We start from the raw sequence: 17,595 nt of genomic DNA on the forward strand, positions 1-17,595 counted from the left end.
GCTCCGAAAATGCGAACGTCTGCAGATAGCTCGCAGGCAGAAAGAGCTAGCCCGGAAAGCTGTTGCTCAGCCTCATCTGCCCATGGCACTGCTCGCACAGAGGCACAGAGACTGGGGCTGCTTGCTTGTCTTGTCCCCTCAAACTTCAAACGTAGCTTAGGTGGTCCGTGCCGGGTGTCTCCGGCAGCCCTGCTCCGAAAATGCAAACGTCTGCAGATAGCTCGCAGGCAGAAAGAGCTAGCCTGGAAAGCTGTTGCTCAGCCTCATCTGCCCATGGCACTGCTCGCACAGAGGCACAGAGACTGGGGCTGCTTGCTTGTCTTGTCCCCTCAAACTTCAAACGTAACTTAGGTGTTCCGTGCCAGGCGTCTCCGGCAGCCCTGCTCCGAAAATGCAAACGTCTGCAGATAGCTCGCAGGCAGAAAGAGCTAGCCTGGAAAGCTGTTGCTCAGTCTCATCTGCCCATGGCACTGCTCGCACAGAGGCACAGAGACTGGGGCTGCTTGCTTGTCTTGTCCCCTCAAACTTCAAACGTATCTTAGGTGGTCTGTGCCGGGCGCCTCCGGCAGCCCTGCTCCGAAAATGCGAACGTCTGCAGATAGCTCGCAGGCAGAAAGAGCTAGCCTGGAAAGCTGTTGCTCAGTCTCATCTGCCCATGGCACTGCTCGCACAGAGGCACAGAGACTGGGGCTGCTTGCTTGTCTTGCCCCCTCAAAGATCAAACGTATCTTTTGGCTGTTTGTGCCGGGCGCCTCCGGCAGCCCTGCTCCGAAAATGCGAACGTCTGCAGATAGCTCGCAGGCAGAAAGAGCTAGCCTGGAAAGCTGTTGCTCAGCCTCATCTGCCCATGGCACTGCTCGCACAGAGGCACAGAGACTGGGGCTGCTTGCTTGTCTTGCCCCCTCAAACTTCAAACGTAGCTTGGGTGGTCCGTGCCGGGCGCCTCCGTCAGCCCTGCTCTCAAAATGCGAACGTCTGCAGATAGCTCGCAGGCAGAAAGAGCTAGCCTGGAGAGCTGTTGCTCAGCCTCATCTGCCCATGGCACTGCTCGCACAGAGGCACAGAGACTGGGGCTGCTTGCTTGTCTTGCCCCCTCAAACTTCAAACGTATCTTTTGGCTGTTTGTACCGGGCGCCTCTGGCAGCCCTGCTCCGAAAATGCGAACGTCTGCAGATAGCTCGCAGGCAGAAAGAGCTAGCCTGGAAAGCTGTTGCTCAGCCTCATCTGCCCATGGCACTGCTCGCACAGAGGCACAGAGACTGGGGCTGCTTGCTTGTCCTGCCCCCTCAAACATCAAACGTAGCTTAGGGGGCCCGTGCCCGGCACCTCCAGCAGCCCTGCTCCGAAAATGCGAACGTCTGCAGATAGCTCGCAGGCAGAAAGAGCTAGCCTGGAAAGCTGTTGCTCAGCCTCATCTGCCCATGGCACTGCTCGCACAGAGGCACAGAGACTGGGGCTGCTTGCTTGTCATGTCCCCTCAAACTTCAAACGTAGCTTAGGTGGTCCGTGCTGGGCGCCTCCGGCAGCGCTGACCCGAAAAAGCGAACATCTGCATATACCTTGCAGGCAGAAAGAGCTAGCCTGGAAAGCTGTTGCTCAGCCTCATCTGCCCATGGCACTGCTCGCACAGAGGCACAGAGACTGGGGCTGCTTGCTTGTCTTGCCCCCTCAAACATCAAAAGTATCTTTTGGCTGTTTGTGCCGGGCGCCTGCGGCAGCACTGCTCCGAAAATGCGAACGTCTGCAGATAGCTCGCAGGCAGAAAGAGCTAGCCTGGAAAGCTGTTGCTCAGCCTCATCTGCCCATGGCACTGCTCGCACAGAGGCACAGAGACTGGGGCTGCTTGCTTGTCTTGCCCCCTCAAACTTCAAACGTAGCTTAGGTGGTCTGTGCCCGGCGCCTGCGGCAGCCCTGCTCCGAAAATGCGAACGTCTGCAGATAGCTCGCAGGCAGAAAGAGCTAGCCTGGAGAGCTGTTGCTCAGCCTCATCTGCCCATGGCACTGCTCGCACAGAGGCACAGAGACTGGGTCTGCTTGCTTGTCTTACCGCCTCAAACTTCAAACGTATCTTAGGTGGTCCGAGCCTGGATCCTCCGGAAGCCCTGCTCCGAAAATGCGAACGTCTGCAGATAGCTCGCAGGCAGAAAGAGCTAGCCTGGAAAGCTCTTGCTCAGCCTCATCTGCCCATGGCACTGCTCGCACAGAGGCACAGAGACTGGGGCTGCTTGCTTGTCTTGTCCCCTCAAACTTCAAACGTAACTTAGGTGGTCCGTGCCGGGCGTCTCCGGCAGCCCTGCTCCGAAAATGCAAACGTCTGCAGATAGCTCGCAGGCAGAAAGAGCTAGCCTGGAAAGCTGTTGCTCAGCCTCATCTGCCCATGGCACTGCTCGCACAGAGGCACAGAGACTGGGGCTGCTTGCTTGTCTTGTCCCCTCAAACTTCAAACGTATCTTAGGTGGTCTGTGCCGGGCGTCTCCGGCAGCCCTGCTTCGAAAATGCGAACGTCTGCAGATAGCTCGCAGGCAGAAAGAGCTAGCCTGGAAAGCTGTTGCTCAGTCTCATCTGCCCATGGCACTGCTCGCACAGAGGCACAGAGACTGGGGCTGCTTGCTTGTCTTGCCCCCTCAAACTTCAAACGTAACTTAGGTGGTCTGTACCGGGCGCTTCCGGCAGCGCTGCTCCGAAAATGCGAACGTCTGCAGATAGCTCGCAGGCAGAAAGAGCTAGCCTGGAAAGCTGTTGCTCAGCCTCATCTGCCCATGGCACTGCTCGCACAGAGGCACAGAGACTGGGGCTGCTTGCTTGTCTTGCCCCCTCAAACTTCAAATCTAGCTTAGGTGGTCTGTGCCAGGCGCCTCTGGCAGCCCTGCTCCGAAAATGCGAACGTCTGCAGATAGCTCGCAGGCAGAAAGAGCTAGCCTGGAGAGCTGTTGCTCAGCCTCACCTGCCCATGGCACTGCTCGCACAGAGGCACAGAGACTGGGGCCGCTTGCTTGTCTTGCCCCCTCAAACATCAAAAGTATCTTTTGGCTGTTTGTGCCGGGCGCCTGCGGCAGCCCTGCTCCGAAAATGCGAACGTCTGCAGATAGCTCGCAGGCAGAAAGAGCTAGCCTGGAAAGCTGTTGCTCAGCCTCATCTGCCCATGGCACTGCTCGCACAGAGGCACAGAGACTGGGGCTGCTTGCTTGTCTTGCCCCCTCAAACTTCAAACGTAGCTTGGGTGGTCCGTGCCGGGCGCCTCCGGCAGCCCTGCTCCGAAAATGCGAACGTCTGCAGATAGCTCGCAGGCAGAAAGAGCTAGCCTGGAGAGCTGTTGCTCAGCCTCATCTGCCCATGGCACTGCTCGCACAGAGGCACAGAGACTGGGGCTGCTTGCTTGTCTTGCCCCCTCAAGCTTCAAATGTAGCTTAGGTGGCCCGTGCCCGGCACCTCCAGCCGCCCTGCTCCGAAAATGCGAACGTCTGCAGATAGCTCGCAGGCAGAAAGAGCTAGCCTGGAAAGCTGTTGCTCAGTCTCATCTGCCCATGGCACTGCTCGCACAGAGGCACAGAGACTGGGGCTGCTTGCTTGTCATGTCCCCTCAAACTTCAAACGTAGCTTAGGTGGTCCGTGCCGGGCGCCTCCGGCAGCGCTGACCCAAAAAAGCGAACATCTGCATATTCCTCGCAGGCAGAAAGAGCTAGCCTGGAAAGCTGTTGCTCAGCCTCATCTGCCCATGGCACTGCTCGCACAGAGGCACAGAGACTGGGGCTGCTTGCTTGTCTTACCCCCTCAAACTTCAAACGTATATTAGGTGGTCCGTGCTGGGATCCTCCAGAAGCCCTGCTCTGAAAATGCGAACGTCTGCAGATAGCTCGCAGGCAGAAAGAGCTAGCCTGGAAAGCTGTTGCTCAGCCTCATCTGCCCATGGCACTGCTCGCACAGAGGCACAGAGACTGGGGCTGCTTGCTTGTCTTGTCCCCTCAAACTTCAAACGTAACTTAGGTGGTCCGTGCCGGGCGTATCCGCAGCCCTGCTCCGAAAATGCGAACGTCTGCAGATAGCTCGCAGGCAGAAAGAGCTAGCCTGGAAAGCTGTTGCTCAGTCTCATCTGCCCATGGCACTGCTCGCACAGAGGCACAGAGACTGGGGCTGCTTGCTTGTCTTGTCCCCTCAAACTTCAAACGTATCTTAGGTGGTCTGTGCCGGGCGCCTCCGGCAGCCCTGCTCCGAAAATGCGAACGTCTGCAGATAGCTCGCAGGCAGAAAGAGCTAGCCTGGAAAGCTGTTGCTCAGTCTCATCTGCCCATGGCACTGCTCGCACAGAGGCACAGAGACTGGGGCTGCTTGCTTGTCTTGCCCCCTCAAACTTCAAGCGTAGCTTAGGTGGTCTGTGCCGGGCGCTTCCGGCAGCCCTGCTCCGAAAATGCGAACGTCTGCAGATAGCTCGCAGGCAGAAAGAGCTAGCCTGGAAAGCTGTTGCTCAGCCTCATCTGCCCATGGCACTGCTCGCACAGAGGCACAGAGACTGGGGCTGCTTGCTTGTCTTGTCCCCTCAAACTTCAAACGTAGCTTAGGTGGTCCGTGCCGGGTGTCTCCGGCAGCCCTGCTCCGAAAATGCAAACGTCTGCAGATAGCTCGCAGGCAGAAAGAGCTAGCCTGGAAAGCTGTTGCTCAGCCTCATCTGCCCATGGCACTGCTCGCACAGAGGCACAGAGACTGGGGCTGCTTGCTTGTCTTGTCCCCTCAAACTTCAAACGTAACTTAGGTGTTCCGTGCCAGGCGTCTCCGGCAGCCCTGCTCCGAAAATGCAAACGTCTGCAGATAGCTCGCAGGCAGAAAGAGCTAGCCTGGAAAGCTGTTGCTCAGTCTCATCTGCCCATGGCACTGCTCGCACAGAGGCACAGAGACTGGGGCTGCTTGCTTGTCTTGTCCCCTCAAACTTCAAACGTATCTTAGGTGGTCTGTGCCGGGCGCCTCCGGCAGCCCTGCTCCGAAAATGCGAACGTCTGCAGATAGCTCGCAGGCAGAAAGAGCTAGCCTGGAAAGCTGTTGCTCAGTCTCATCTGCCCATGGCACTGCTCGCACAGAGGCACAGAGACTGGGGCTGCTTGCTTGTCTTGCCCCCTCAAAGATCAAACGTATCTTTTGGCTGTTTGTGCCGGGCGCCTCCGGCAGCCCTGCTCCGAAAATGCGAACGTCTGCAGATAGCTCGCAGGCAGAAAGAGCTAGCCTGGAAAGCTGTTGCTCAGCCTCATCTGCCCATGGCACTGCTCGCACAGAGGCACAGAGACTGGGGCTGCTTGCTTGTCTTGCCCCCTCAAACTTCAAACGTAGCTTGGGTGGTCCGTGCCGGGCGCCTCCGTCAGCCCTGCTCTCAAAATGCGAACGTCTGCAGATAGCTCGCAGGCAGAAAGAGCTAGCCTGGAGAGCTGTTGCTCAGCCTCATCTGCCCATGGCACTGCTCGCACAGAGGCACAGAGACTGGGGCTGCTTGCTTGTCTTGCCCCCTCAAACTTCAAACGTATCTTTTGGCTGTTTGTACCGGGCGCCTCTGGCAGCCCTGCTCCGAAAATGCGAACGTCTGCAGATAGCTCGCAGGCAGAAAGAGCTAGCCTGGAAAGCTGTTGCTCAGCCTCATCTGCCCATGGCACTGCTCGCACAGAGGCACAGAGACTGGGGCTGCTTGCTTGTCCTGCCCCCTCAAACATCAAACGTAGCTTAGGGGGCCCGTGCCCGGCACCTCCAGCAGCCCTGCTCCGAAAATGCGAACGTCTGCAGATAGCTCGCAGGCAGAAAGAGCTAGCCTGGAAAGCTGTTGCTCAGCCTCATCTGCCCATGGCACTGCTCGCACAGAGGCACAGAGACTGGGGCTGCTTGCTTGTCATGTCCCCTCAAACTTCAAACGTAGCTTAGGTGGTCCGTGCTGGGCGCCTCCGGCAGCGCTGACCCGAAAAAGCGAACATCTGCATATACCTTGCAGGCAGAAAGAGCTAGCCTGGAAAGCTGTTGCTCAGCCTCATCTGCCCATGGCACTGCTCGCACAGAGGCACAGAGACTGGGGCTGCTTGCTTGTCTTGCCCCCTCAAACATCAAAAGTATCTTTTGGCTGTTTGTGCCGGGCGCCTGCGGCAGCACTGCTCCGAAAATGCGAACGTCTGCAGATAGCTCGCAGGCAGAAAGAGCTAGCCTGGAAAGCTGTTGCTCAGCCTCATCTGCCCATGGCACTGCTCGCACAGAGGCACAGAGACTGGGGCTGCTTGCTTGTCTTGCCCCCTCAAACTTCAAACGTAGCTTAGGTGGTCTGTGCCCGGCGCCTGCGGCAGCCCTGCTCCGAAAATGCGAACGTCTGCAGATAGCTCGCAGGCAGAAAGAGCTAGCCTGGAGAGCTGTTGCTCAGCCTCATCTGCCCATGGCACTGCTCGCACAGAGGCACAGAGACTGGGTCTGCTTGCTTGTCTTACCGCCTCAAACTTCAAACGTATCTTAGGTGGTCCGAGCCTGGATCCTCCGGAAGCCCTGCTCCGAAAATGCGAACGTCTGCAGATAGCTCGCAGGCAGAAAGAGCTAGCCTGGAAAGCTCTTGCTCAGCCTCATCTGCCCATGGCACTGCTCGCACAGAGGCACAGAGACTGGGGCTGCTTGCTTGTCTTGTCCCCTCAAACTTCAAACGTAACTTAGGTGGTCCGTGCCGGGCGTCTCCGGCAGCCCTGCTCCGAAAATGCAAACGTCTGCAGATAGCTCGCAGGCAGAAAGAGCTAGCCTGGAAAGCTGTTGCTCAGCCTCATCTGCCCATGGCACTGCTCGCACAGAGGCACAGAGACTGGGGCTGCTTGCTTGTCTTGTCCCCTCAAACTTCAAACGTATCTTAGGTGGTCTGTGCCGGGCGTCTCCGGCAGCCCTGCTTCGAAAATGCGAACGTCTGCAGATAGCTCGCAGGCAGAAAGAGCTAGCCTGGAAAGCTGTTGCTCAGTCTCATCTGCCCATGGCACTGCTCGCACAGAGGCACAGAGACTGGGGCTGCTTGCTTGTCTTGCCCCCTCAAACTTCAAACGTAACTTAGGTGGTCTGTACCGGGCGCTTCCGGCAGCGCTGCTCCGAAAATGCGAACGTCTGCAGATAGCTCGCAGGCAGAAAGAGCTAGCCTGGAAAGCTGTTGCTCAGCCTCATCTGCCCATGGCACTGCTCGCACAGAGGCACAGAGACTGGGGCTGCTTGCTTGTCTTGCCCCCTCAAACTTCAAATCTAGCTTAGGTGGTCTGTGCCAGGCGCCTCTGGCAGCCCTGCTCCGAAAATGCGAACGTCTGCAGATAGCTCGCAGGCAGAAAGAGCTAGCCTGGAGAGCTGTTGCTCAGCCTCACCTGCCCATGGCACTGCTCGCACAGAGGCACAGAGACTGGGGCCGCTTGCTTGTCTTGCCCCCTCAAACATCAAAAGTATCTTTTGGCTGTTTGTGCCGGGCGCCTGCGGCAGCCCTGCTCCGAAAATGCGAACGTCTGCAGATAGCTCGCAGGCAGAAAGAGCTAGCCTGGAAAGCTGTTGCTCAGCCTCATCTGCCCATGGCACTGCTCGCACAGAGGCACAGAGACTGGGGCTGCTTGCTTGTCTTGCCCCCTCAAACTTCAAACGTAGCTTGGGTGGTCCGTGCCGGGCGCCTCCGGCAGCCCTGCTCCGAAAATGCGAACGTCTGCAGATAGCTCGCAGGCAGAAAGAGCTAGCCTGGAGAGCTGTTGCTCAGCCTCATCTGCCCATGGCACTGCTCGCACAGAGGCACAGAGACTGGGGCTGCTTGCTTGTCTTGCCCCCTCAAGCTTCAAATGTAGCTTAGGTGGCCCGTGCCCGGCACCTCCAGCCGCCCTGCTCCGAAAATGCGAACGTCTGCAGATAGCTCGCAGGCAGAAAGAGCTAGCCTGGAAAGCTGTTGCTCAGTCTCATCTGCCCATGGCACTGCTCGCACAGAGGCACAGAGACTGGGGCTGCTTGCTTGTCATGTCCCCTCAAACTTCAAACGTAGCTTAGGTGGTCCGTGCCGGGCGCCTCCGGCAGCGCTGACCCAAAAAAGCGAACATCTGCATATTCCTCGCAGGCAGAAAGAGCTAGCCTGGAAAGCTGTTGCTCAGCCTCATCTGCCCATGGCACTGCTCGCACAGAGGCACAGAGACTGGGGCTGCTTGCTTGTCTTACCCCCTCAAACTTCAAACGTATATTAGGTGGTCCGTGCTGGGATCCTCCAGAAGCCCTGCTCTGAAAATGCGAACGTCTGCAGATAGCTCGCAGGCAGAAAGAGCTAGCCTGGAAAGCTGTTGCTCAGCCTCATCTGCCCATGGCACTGCTCGCACAGAGGCACAGAGACTGGGGCTGCTTGCTTGTCTTGTCCCCTCAAACTTCAAACGTAACTTAGGTGGTCCGTGCCGGGCGTATCCGCAGCCCTGCTCCGAAAATGCGAACGTCTGCAGATAGCTCGCAGGCAGAAAGAGCTAGCCTGGAAAGCTGTTGCTCAGCCTCATCTGCCCATGGCACTGCTCGCACAGAGGCACAGAGACTGGGGCTGCTTGCTTGTCTTGCCCCCTCAAAGATCAAACGTATCTTTTGGCTGTTTGTGCCGGGCGCCTCCGGCAGCCCTGCTCCGAAAATGCGAACGTCTGCAGATAGCTCGCAGGCAGAAAGAGCTAGCCTGGAAAGCTGTTGCTCAGCCTCATCTGCCCATGGCACTGCTCGCACAGAGGCACAGAGACTGGGGCTGCTTGCTTGTCTTGCCCCCTCAAACTTCAAACGTAGCTTGGGTGGTCCGTGCCGGGCGCCTCCGTCAGCCCTGCTCTCAAAATGCGAACGTCTGCAGATAGCTCGCAGGCAGAAAGAGCTAGCCTGGAGAGCTGTTGCTCAGCCTCATCTGCCCATGGCACTGCTCGCACAGAGGCACAGAGACTGGGGCTGCTTGCTTGTCTTGCCCCCTCAAACTTCAAACGTATCTTTTGGCTGTTTGTACCGGGCGCCTCTGGCAGCCCTGCTCCGAAAATGCGAACGTCTGCAGATAGCTCGCAGGCAGAAAGAGCTAGCCTGGAAAGCTGTTGCTCAGCCTCATCTGCCCATGGCACTGCTCGCACAGAGGCACAGAGACTGGGGCTGCTTGCTTGTCCTGCCCCCTCAAACATCAAACGTAGCTTAGGGGGCCCGTGCCCGGCACCTCCAGCAGCCCTGCTCCGAAAATGCGAACGTCTGCAGATAGCTCGCAGGCAGAAAGAGCTAGCCTGGAAAGCTGTTGCTCAGCCTCATCTGCCCATGGCACTGCTCGCACAGAGGCACAGAGACTGGGGCTGCTTGCTTGTCATGTCCCCTCAAACTTCAAACGTAGCTTAGGTGGTCCGTGCTGGGCGCCTCCGGCAGCGCTGACCCGAAAAAGCGAACATCTGCATATACCTTGCAGGCAGAAAGAGCTAGCCTGGAAAGCTGTTGCTCAGCCTCATCTGCCCATGGCACTGCTCGCACAGAGGCACAGAGACTGGGGCTGCTTGCTTGTCTTACCCCCTCAAACTTCAAACGTAGCTTAGGTGGTCCGTGCCGGGCGCCTGCGGCAGCCATGCTCTGAAAATGCGAACGTCTGCAGATAGCTCGCAGGCAGAAAGAGCTAGCCTGGAAAGCTGTTGCTCAGCCTCATCTGCCCATGGCACTGCTCGCACAGAGGCACAGAGACTGGGGCTGCTTGCTTGTCTTGTCCCCTCAAACTTCAAACGTAACTTAGGTGGTCCGTGCCAGGCGTCTCCGGCAGCCCTGCTCCGAAAATGCAAACGTCTGCAGATAGCTCGCAGGCAGAAAGAGCTAGCCTGGAAAGCTGTTGCTCAGTCTCATCTGCCCATGGCACTGCTCGCACAGAGGCACAGAGACTGGGGCTGCTTGCTTGTCTTGTCCCCTCAAACTTCAAACGTATCTTAGGTGGTCTGTGCCGGGCGCCTCCGGCAGCCCTGCTCCGAAAATGCGAACGTCTGCAGATAGCTCGCAGGCAGAAAGAGCTAGCCTGGAAAGCTGTTGCTCAGTCTCATCTGCCCATGGCACTGCTCGCACAGAGGCACAGAGACTGGGGCTGCTTGCTTGTCTTGCCCCCTCAAACTTCAAGCGTAGCTTAGGTGGTCTGTGCCGGGCGCTTCCGGCAGCCCTGCTCCGAAAATGCGAACGTCTGCAGATAGCTCGCAGGCAGAAAGAGCTAGCCTGGAAAGCTGTTGCTCAGCCTCATCTGCCCATGGCACTGCTCGCACAGAGGCACAGAGACTGGGGCTGCTTGCTTGTCTTGTCCCCTCAAACTTCAAACGTAGCTTAGGTGGTCCGTGCCGGGCGTCTCCGGCAGCCCTGCTCCGAAAATGCAAACGTCTGCAGATAGATCGCAGGCAGAAAGAGCTAGCCTGGAAAGCTGTTGCTCAGCCTCATCTGCCCATGGCACTGCTCGCACAGAGGCACAGAGACTGGGGCTGCTTGCTTGTCTTGTCCCCTCAAACTTCAAACGTAACTTAGGTGTTCCGTGCCAGGCGTCTCCGGCAGCCCTGCTCCGAAAATGCAAACGTCTGCAGATAGCTCGCAGGCAGAAAGAGCTAGCCTGGAAAGCTGTTGCTCAGTCTCATCTGCCCATGGCACTGCTCGCACAGAGGCACAGAGACTGGGGCTGCTTGCTTGTCTTGTCCCCTCAAACTTCAAACGTATCTTAGGTGGTCTGTGCCGGGCGCCTCCGGCAGCCCTGCTCCGAAAATGCGAACGTCTGCAGATAGCTCGCAGGCAGAAAGAGCTAGCCTGGAAAGCTGTTGCTCAGTCTCATCTGCCCATGGCACTGCTCGCACAGAGGCACAGAGACTGGGGCTGCTTGCTTGTCTTGCCCCCTCAAAGATCAAACGTATCTTTTGGCTGTTTGTGCCGGGCGCCTCCGGCAGCCCTGCTCCGAAAATGCGAACGTCTGCAGATAGCTCGCAGGCAGAAAGAGCTAGCCTGGAAAGCTGTTGCTCAGCCTCATCTGCCCATGGCACTGCTCGCACAGAGGCACAGAGACTGGGGCTGCTTGCTTGTCTTGCCCCCTCAAACTTCAAACGTAGCTTGGGTGGTCCGTGCCGGGCGCCTCCGTCAGCCCTGCTCTCAAAATGCGAACGTCTGCAGATAGCTCGCAGGCAGAAAGAGCTAGCCTGGAGAGCTGTTGCTCAGCCTCATCTGCCCATGGCACTGCTCGCACAGAGGCACAGAGACTGGGGCTGCTTGCTTGTCTTGCCCCCTCAAACTTCAAACGTATCTTTTGGCTGTTTGTACCGGGCGCCTCTGGCAGCCCTGCTCCGAAAATGCGAACGTCTGCAGATAGCTCGCAGGCAGAAAGAGCTAGCCTGGAAAGCTGTTGCTCAGCCTCATCTGCCCATGGCACTGCTCGCACAGAGGCACAGAGACTGGGGCTGCTTGCTTGTCCTGCCCCCTCAAACATCAAACGTAGCTTAGGGGGCCCGTGCCCGGCACCTCCAGCAGCCCTGCTCCGAAAATGCGAACGTCTGCAGATAGCTCGCAGGCAGAAAGAGCTAGCCTGGAAAGCTGTTGCTCAGCCTCATCTGCCCATGGCACTGCTCGCACAGAGGCACAGAGACTGGGGCTGCTTGCTTGTCATGTCCCCTCAAACTTCAAACGTAGCTTAGGTGGTCCGTGCTGGGCGCCTCCGGCAGCGCTGACCCGAAAAAGCGAACATCTGCATATACCTTGCAGGCAGAAAGAGCTAGCCTGGAAAGCTGTTGCTCAGCCTCATCTGCCCATGGCACTGCTCGCACAGAGGCACAGAGACTGGGGCTGCTTGCTTGTCTTACCCCCTCAAACTTCAAACGTAGCTTAGGTGGTCCGTGCCGGGCGCCTGCGGCAGCCATGCTCTGAAAATGCGAACGTCTGCAGATAGCTCGCAGGCAGAAAGAGCTAGCCTGGAAAGCTGTTGCTCAGCCTCATCTGCCCATGGCACTGCTCGCACAGAGGCACAGAGACTGGGGCTGCTTGCTTGTCTTGTCCCCTCAAACTTCAAACGTAACTTAGGTGGTCCGTGCCAGGCGTCTCCGGCAGCCCTGCTCCGAAAATGCAAACGTCTGCAGATAGCTCGCAGGCAGAAAGAGCTAGCCTGGAAAGCTGTTGCTCAGTCTCATCTGCCCATGGCACTGCTCGCACAGAGGCACAGAGACTGGGGCTGCTTGCTTGTCTTGTCCCCTCAAACTTCAAACGTATCTTAGGTGGTCTGTGCCGGGCGCCTCCGGCAGCCCTGCTCCGAAAATGCGAACGTCTGCAGATAGCTCGCAGGCAGAAAGAGCTAGCCTGGAAAGCTGTTGCTCAGTCTCATCTGCCCATGGCACTGCTCGCACAGAGGCACAGAGACTGGGGCTGCTTGCTTGTCTTGCCCCCTCAAACTTCAAGCGTAGCTTAGGTGGTCTGTGCCGGGCGCTTCCGGCAGCCCTGCTCCGAAAATGCGAACGTCTGCAGATAGCTCGCAGGCAGAAAGAGCTAGCCTGGAAAGCTGTTGCTCAGCCTCATCTGCCCATGGCACTGCTCGCACAGAGGCACAGAGACTGGGGCTGCTTGCTTGTCTTGTCCCCTCAAACTTCAAACGTAGCTTAGGTGGTCCGTGCCGGGCGTCTCCGGCAGCCCTGCTCCGAAAATGCAAACGTCTGCAGATAGCTCGCAGGCAGAAAGAGCTAGCCTGGAAAGCTGTTGCTCAGCCTCATCTGCCCATGGCACTGCTCGCACAGAGGCACAGAGACTGGGGCTGCTTGCTTGTCTTGTCCCCTCAAACTTCAAACGTAACTTAGGTGTTCCGTGCCAGGCGTCTCCGGCAGCCCTGCTCCGAAAATGCAAACGTCTGCAGATAGCTCGCAGGCAGAAAGAGCTAGCCTGGAAAGCTGTTGCTCAGTCTCATCTGCCCATGGCACTGCTCGCACAGAGGCACAGAGACTGGGGCTGCTTGCTTGTCTTGTCCCCTCAAACTTCAAACGTATCTTAGGTGGTCTGTGCCGGGCGCCTCCGGTAGCCCTGCTCCGAAAATGCGAACGTCTGCAGATAGCTCGCAGGCAGAAAGAGCTAGCCTGGAAAGCTGTTGCTCAGTCTCATCTGCCCATGGCACTGCTCGCACAGAGGCACAGAGACTGGTGCTGCTTGCTTGTCTTGCCCCCTCAAACTTCAAGCGTAGCTTAGGTGGTCTGTGCCGGGCGCTTCCGGCAGCCCTGCTCCGAAAATGCGAACGTCTGCAGATAGCTCGCAGGCAGAAAGAGCTAGCCTGGAAAGCTGTTGCTCAGCCTCATCTGCCCATGGCACTGCTCGCACAGAGGCACAGAGACTGGGGCTGCTTGCTTGTCTTGTCCCCTCAAACTTCAAACGTAACTTAGGTGGTCCGTGCCGGGCGTCTCCGGCAGCCCTGCTCCGAAAATGCAAACGTCTGCAGATAGCTCGCAGGCAGAAAGAGCTAGCCTGGAAAGCTCTTGCTCAGCCTCATCTGCCCATGGCACTGCTCGCACAGAGGCACAGAGACTGGGGCTGCTTGCTTGTCTTGCCCCCTCAAACATCAAAAGTATCTTTTGGCTGTTTGTGCCGGGCGCCTGCGGCAGCGCTGCTCCGAAAATGCGAACGTCTGCAGATAGCTCGCAGGCAGAAAGAGCTAGCCTGGAAAGCTGTTGCTCAGCCTCATCTGCCCATGGCACTGCTCGCACAGAGGCACAGAGACTGGGGCTGCTTGCTTGTCTTGCCCCCTCAAACTTCAAATCTAGCTTAGGTGGTCTGTGCCTGGCGCCTGCGGCAGTGCTGCTCCGAAAATGCGAACGTCTGCAGATAGCTCGCAGGCAGAAAGAGCTAGCCTGGAAAGCTGTTGCTCAGCCTCATCTGCCCATGGCACTGCTCGCACAGAGGCACAGAGACTGGGGCTGCTTGCTTGTCTTGTCCCCTCAAACTTCAAACGTAACTTAGGTGGTCCGTGCAGGGCGTCTCCGGCAGCCCTGCTCCGAAAATGCAAACGTCTGCAGATAGCTCGCAGGCAGAAAGAGCTAGCCTGGAAAGCTGTTGCTCAGCCTCATCTGCCCATGGCACTGCTCGCACAGACGCACAGAGACTGGGGCTGCTTGCTTGTCTTGCCCCCTCAAACATCAAAAGTATCTTTTGGCTGTTTGTGCCGGGCGCCTGCGGCAGCGCTGCTCCGAAAATGCGAACGTCTGCAGATAGCTCGCAGGCAGAAAGAGCTAGCCTGGAGAGCTGTTGCTCAGTCTCATCTGCCCATGGCACTGCTCGCACAGAGGCACAGAGACTAGGGCTGCTTGCTTGTCTTGCCCCCTCAAACTTCAAATCTAGCTTATGTGGTCTGTGCCAGGCGCCTGCGGCAGCCCTGCTCTGAAAATGCGAACGTCTGCAGATAGCTCGCAGGCAGAAAGAGCTAGCCTGGAAAGCTGTTGCTCAGCCTCATCTGCCCATGGCACTGCTCGCACAGAGGCACAGAGACTGGGGCTGCTTGCTTGTCTTGTCCCCTCAAACTTCAAACGTATCTTAGGTGGTCTGTGCCGGGCGTCTCCGGCAGCCCTGCTCCGAAAATGCGAACGTCTGCAGATAGCTCGCAGGCAGAAAGAGCTAGCCTGGAAAGCTGTTGCTCAGTCTCATCTGCCCATGGCACTGCTCGCACAGAGGCACAGAGACTGGGGCTGCTTGCTTGTCTTGCCCCCTCAAACTTCAAGCGTTGCTTAGGTGGTCTGTACCGGGCGCTTCCGGCAGCCCTGCTCCGAAAATGCGAACGTCTGCAGATAGCTCGCAGGCAGAAAGAGCTAGCCTGAAAAGCTGTTGCTCAGCCTCATCTGCCCATGGCACTGCTCGCACAGAGGCACAGAGACTTGGGCTGCTTGCTTGTCTTGCCCCCTCAAACTTCAAATCTAGCTTAGGTGCTCCGTGCCAGACGCCTGCGGCAGCGCTGCTCCGAAAATGCGAACGTCTGCAGATAGCTCGCAGGCAGAAAGAGCTAGCCTGGAGAGCTGTTGCTCAGCCTCATCTGCCCATGGCACTGCTCGCACAGAGGCACAGAGACTGGGGCTGCTTGCTTGTCTTGCCCCCTCAAACATCAAACGTATCTTTTGGCTGTTTGTGCCGGGCGCCTCCGGCAGCCCTGCTCCGAAAATGCGAACGTCTGCAGATAGCTCGCAGGCAGAAAGAGCTAGCCTGGAAAGCTGTTGCTCAGCCTCATCTGCCCATGGCACTGCTCGCACAGAGGCACAGAGACTGGGGCTGCTTGCTTGTCTTGCCCCCTCAAACTTCAAACGTAGCTTGGGTGGTCCGTGCCGGGCGCCTCCGTCAGCCCTGCTCTCAAAATGCGAACGTCTGCAGATAGCTCGCAGGCAGGAAGAGCTAGCCTGGAGAGCTGTTGCTCAGCCTCATCTGCCCATGGCACTGCTCGCACAGAGGCACAGAGACTGGGGCTGCTTGCTTGTCTTGCCCCCTCAAACTTCACGCGTAGCTTAGGTGGTCTGTGCCGGGCGCTTCCGGCAGCCAAGCTCCGAAAATGCGAACGTCTGCAGATAGCTCGCAGGCACAAAAAGCTAGCCTGGAAAGCTGTTGCTCAGCCTCATCTGCCCATGGCACTGCTCGCACAGAGGCACAGAGACTGGGGCTGCTTGCTTGTCTTGTCCCCTCAAACTTCAAATGTAACTTAGGTGGTCCGTGCCGGGCGTCTCCGGCAGCCCTGCTCCGAAAATGCAAACGTCTGCAGATAGCTCGCAGGCAGAAAGAGCTAGCCTGGAAAGCTGTTGCTCAGCCTCATCTGCCCATGGCACTGCTCGCACAGAGTCACAGAGACTGGGGCTGCTTGCTTGTCTTGCCCCCTCAAACATCAAAAGTATCTTTTGGCTGTTTGTGCCGGGCGCCTGCGGCAGCGCTGCTCCGAAAATGCGAACGTCTGCAGATAGCTCGCAGGCAGAAAGAGCTAGCCTGGAAAGCTGTTGCTCAGTCTCATCTGCCCATGGCACTGCTCGCACAGAGGCACAGAGACTGGGGCTGCTTGCTTGTCTTGTCCCCTCAAACTTCAAACGTATCTTAGGTGGTCTGTGCCGGGCGCCTCTGGCAGCCCTGCTCCGAAAATGCGAACGTCTGCAGATAGCTCGCAGGCAGAAAGAGCTAGCCTGGAAAGCTGTTGCTCAGCCTCATCTGCCCATGGCACTGCTCGCACAGAGGCACAGAGACTGGGGCTGCTTGCTTGTCTTGTCCCCTCAAACTTCAAACGTAGCTTAGGTGGTCCGTGCCGGGCGTCTCCGGCAGCCCTGCTCCGAAAATGCAAACGTCTGCAGATAGCTCGCAGGCAGAAGAAGCTAGCCTGGAAAGCTGTTGCTCAGCCTCATCTGCCCATGGCACTGCTCGCACAGAGGCACAGAGACTGGGGCTGCTTGCTTGTCTTGTCCCCTCAAACTTCAAACGTAACTTAGGTGGTCCGTGCCAGGCGTCTCCGGCAGCCCTGCTCCGAAAATGCAAACGTCTGCAGATAGCTCGCAGGCAGAAAGAGCTAGCCTGGAAAGCTGTTGCTCAGTCTCATCTGCCCATGGCACTGCTCGCACAGAGGCACAGAGACTGGGGCTGCTTGCTTGTCTTGTCCCCTCAAACTTCAAACGTATCTTAGGTGGTCTGTGCCGGGCGCCTCCGGCAGCCCTGCTCCGAAAATGCGAACGTCTGCAGATAGCTCGCAGGCAGAAAGAGCTAGCCTGGAAAGCTGTTGCTCAGTCTCATCTGCCCATGGCACTGCTCGCACAGAGGCACAGAGACTGGGGCTGCTTGCTTGTCTTGCCCCCTCAAACTTCAAGCGTAGCTTAGGTGGTCTGTGCCGGGCGCTTCCGGCAGCCCTGCTCCGAAAATGCGAACGTCTGCAGATAGCTCGCAGGCAGAAAGAGCTAGCCTGGAAAGCTGTTGCTCAGCCTCATCTGCCCATGGCACTGCTCGCACAGAGGCACAGAGACTGGGGCTGCTTGCTTGTCTTGTCCCCTCAAACTTCAAACGTAACTTAGGTGGTCCGTGCCGGGCGTCTCCGGCAGCCCTGCTCCGAAAATGCAAACGTCTGCAGATAGCTCGCAGGCAGAAAGAGCTAGCCTGGAAAGCTGTTGCTCAGCCTCATCTGCCCATGGCACTGCTCGCACAGAGGCACAGAGACTGGGGCTGCTTGCTTGTCTTGCCCCCTCAAACATCAAAAGTATCTTTTGGCTGTTTGTGCCGGGCGCCTGCGGCAGCGCTGCTCCGAAAATGCGAACGTCTGCAGATAGCTCGCAGGCAGAAAGAGCTAGCCTGGAGAGCTGTTGCTCAGTCTCATCTGCCCATGGCACTGCTCGCACAGAGGCACAGAGACTAGGGCTGCTTGCTTGTCTTGCCCCCTCAAACTTCAAATCTAGCTTAGGTGGTCTGTGCCAGGCGCCTGCGGCAGCCCTGCTCTGAAAATGCGAACGTCTGCAGATAGCTCGCAGGCAGAAAGAGCTAGCCTGGAAAGCTGTTGCTCAGCCTCATCTGCCCATGGCACTGCTCGCACAGAGGCACAGAGACTGGGGCTGCTTGCTTGTCTTGTCCCCTCAAACTTCAAACGTATCTTAGGTGGTCTGTGCCGGGCGTCTCCAGCAGCCCTGCTCCGAA

Source organism: Opisthocomus hoazin, chromosome 28 (assembly GCF_030867145.1).
Source record: "Opisthocomus hoazin isolate bOpiHoa1 chromosome 28, bOpiHoa1.hap1, whole genome shotgun sequence".
Lineage (NCBI taxonomy): Eukaryota > Metazoa > Chordata > Aves > Opisthocomiformes > Opisthocomidae > Opisthocomus > Opisthocomus hoazin.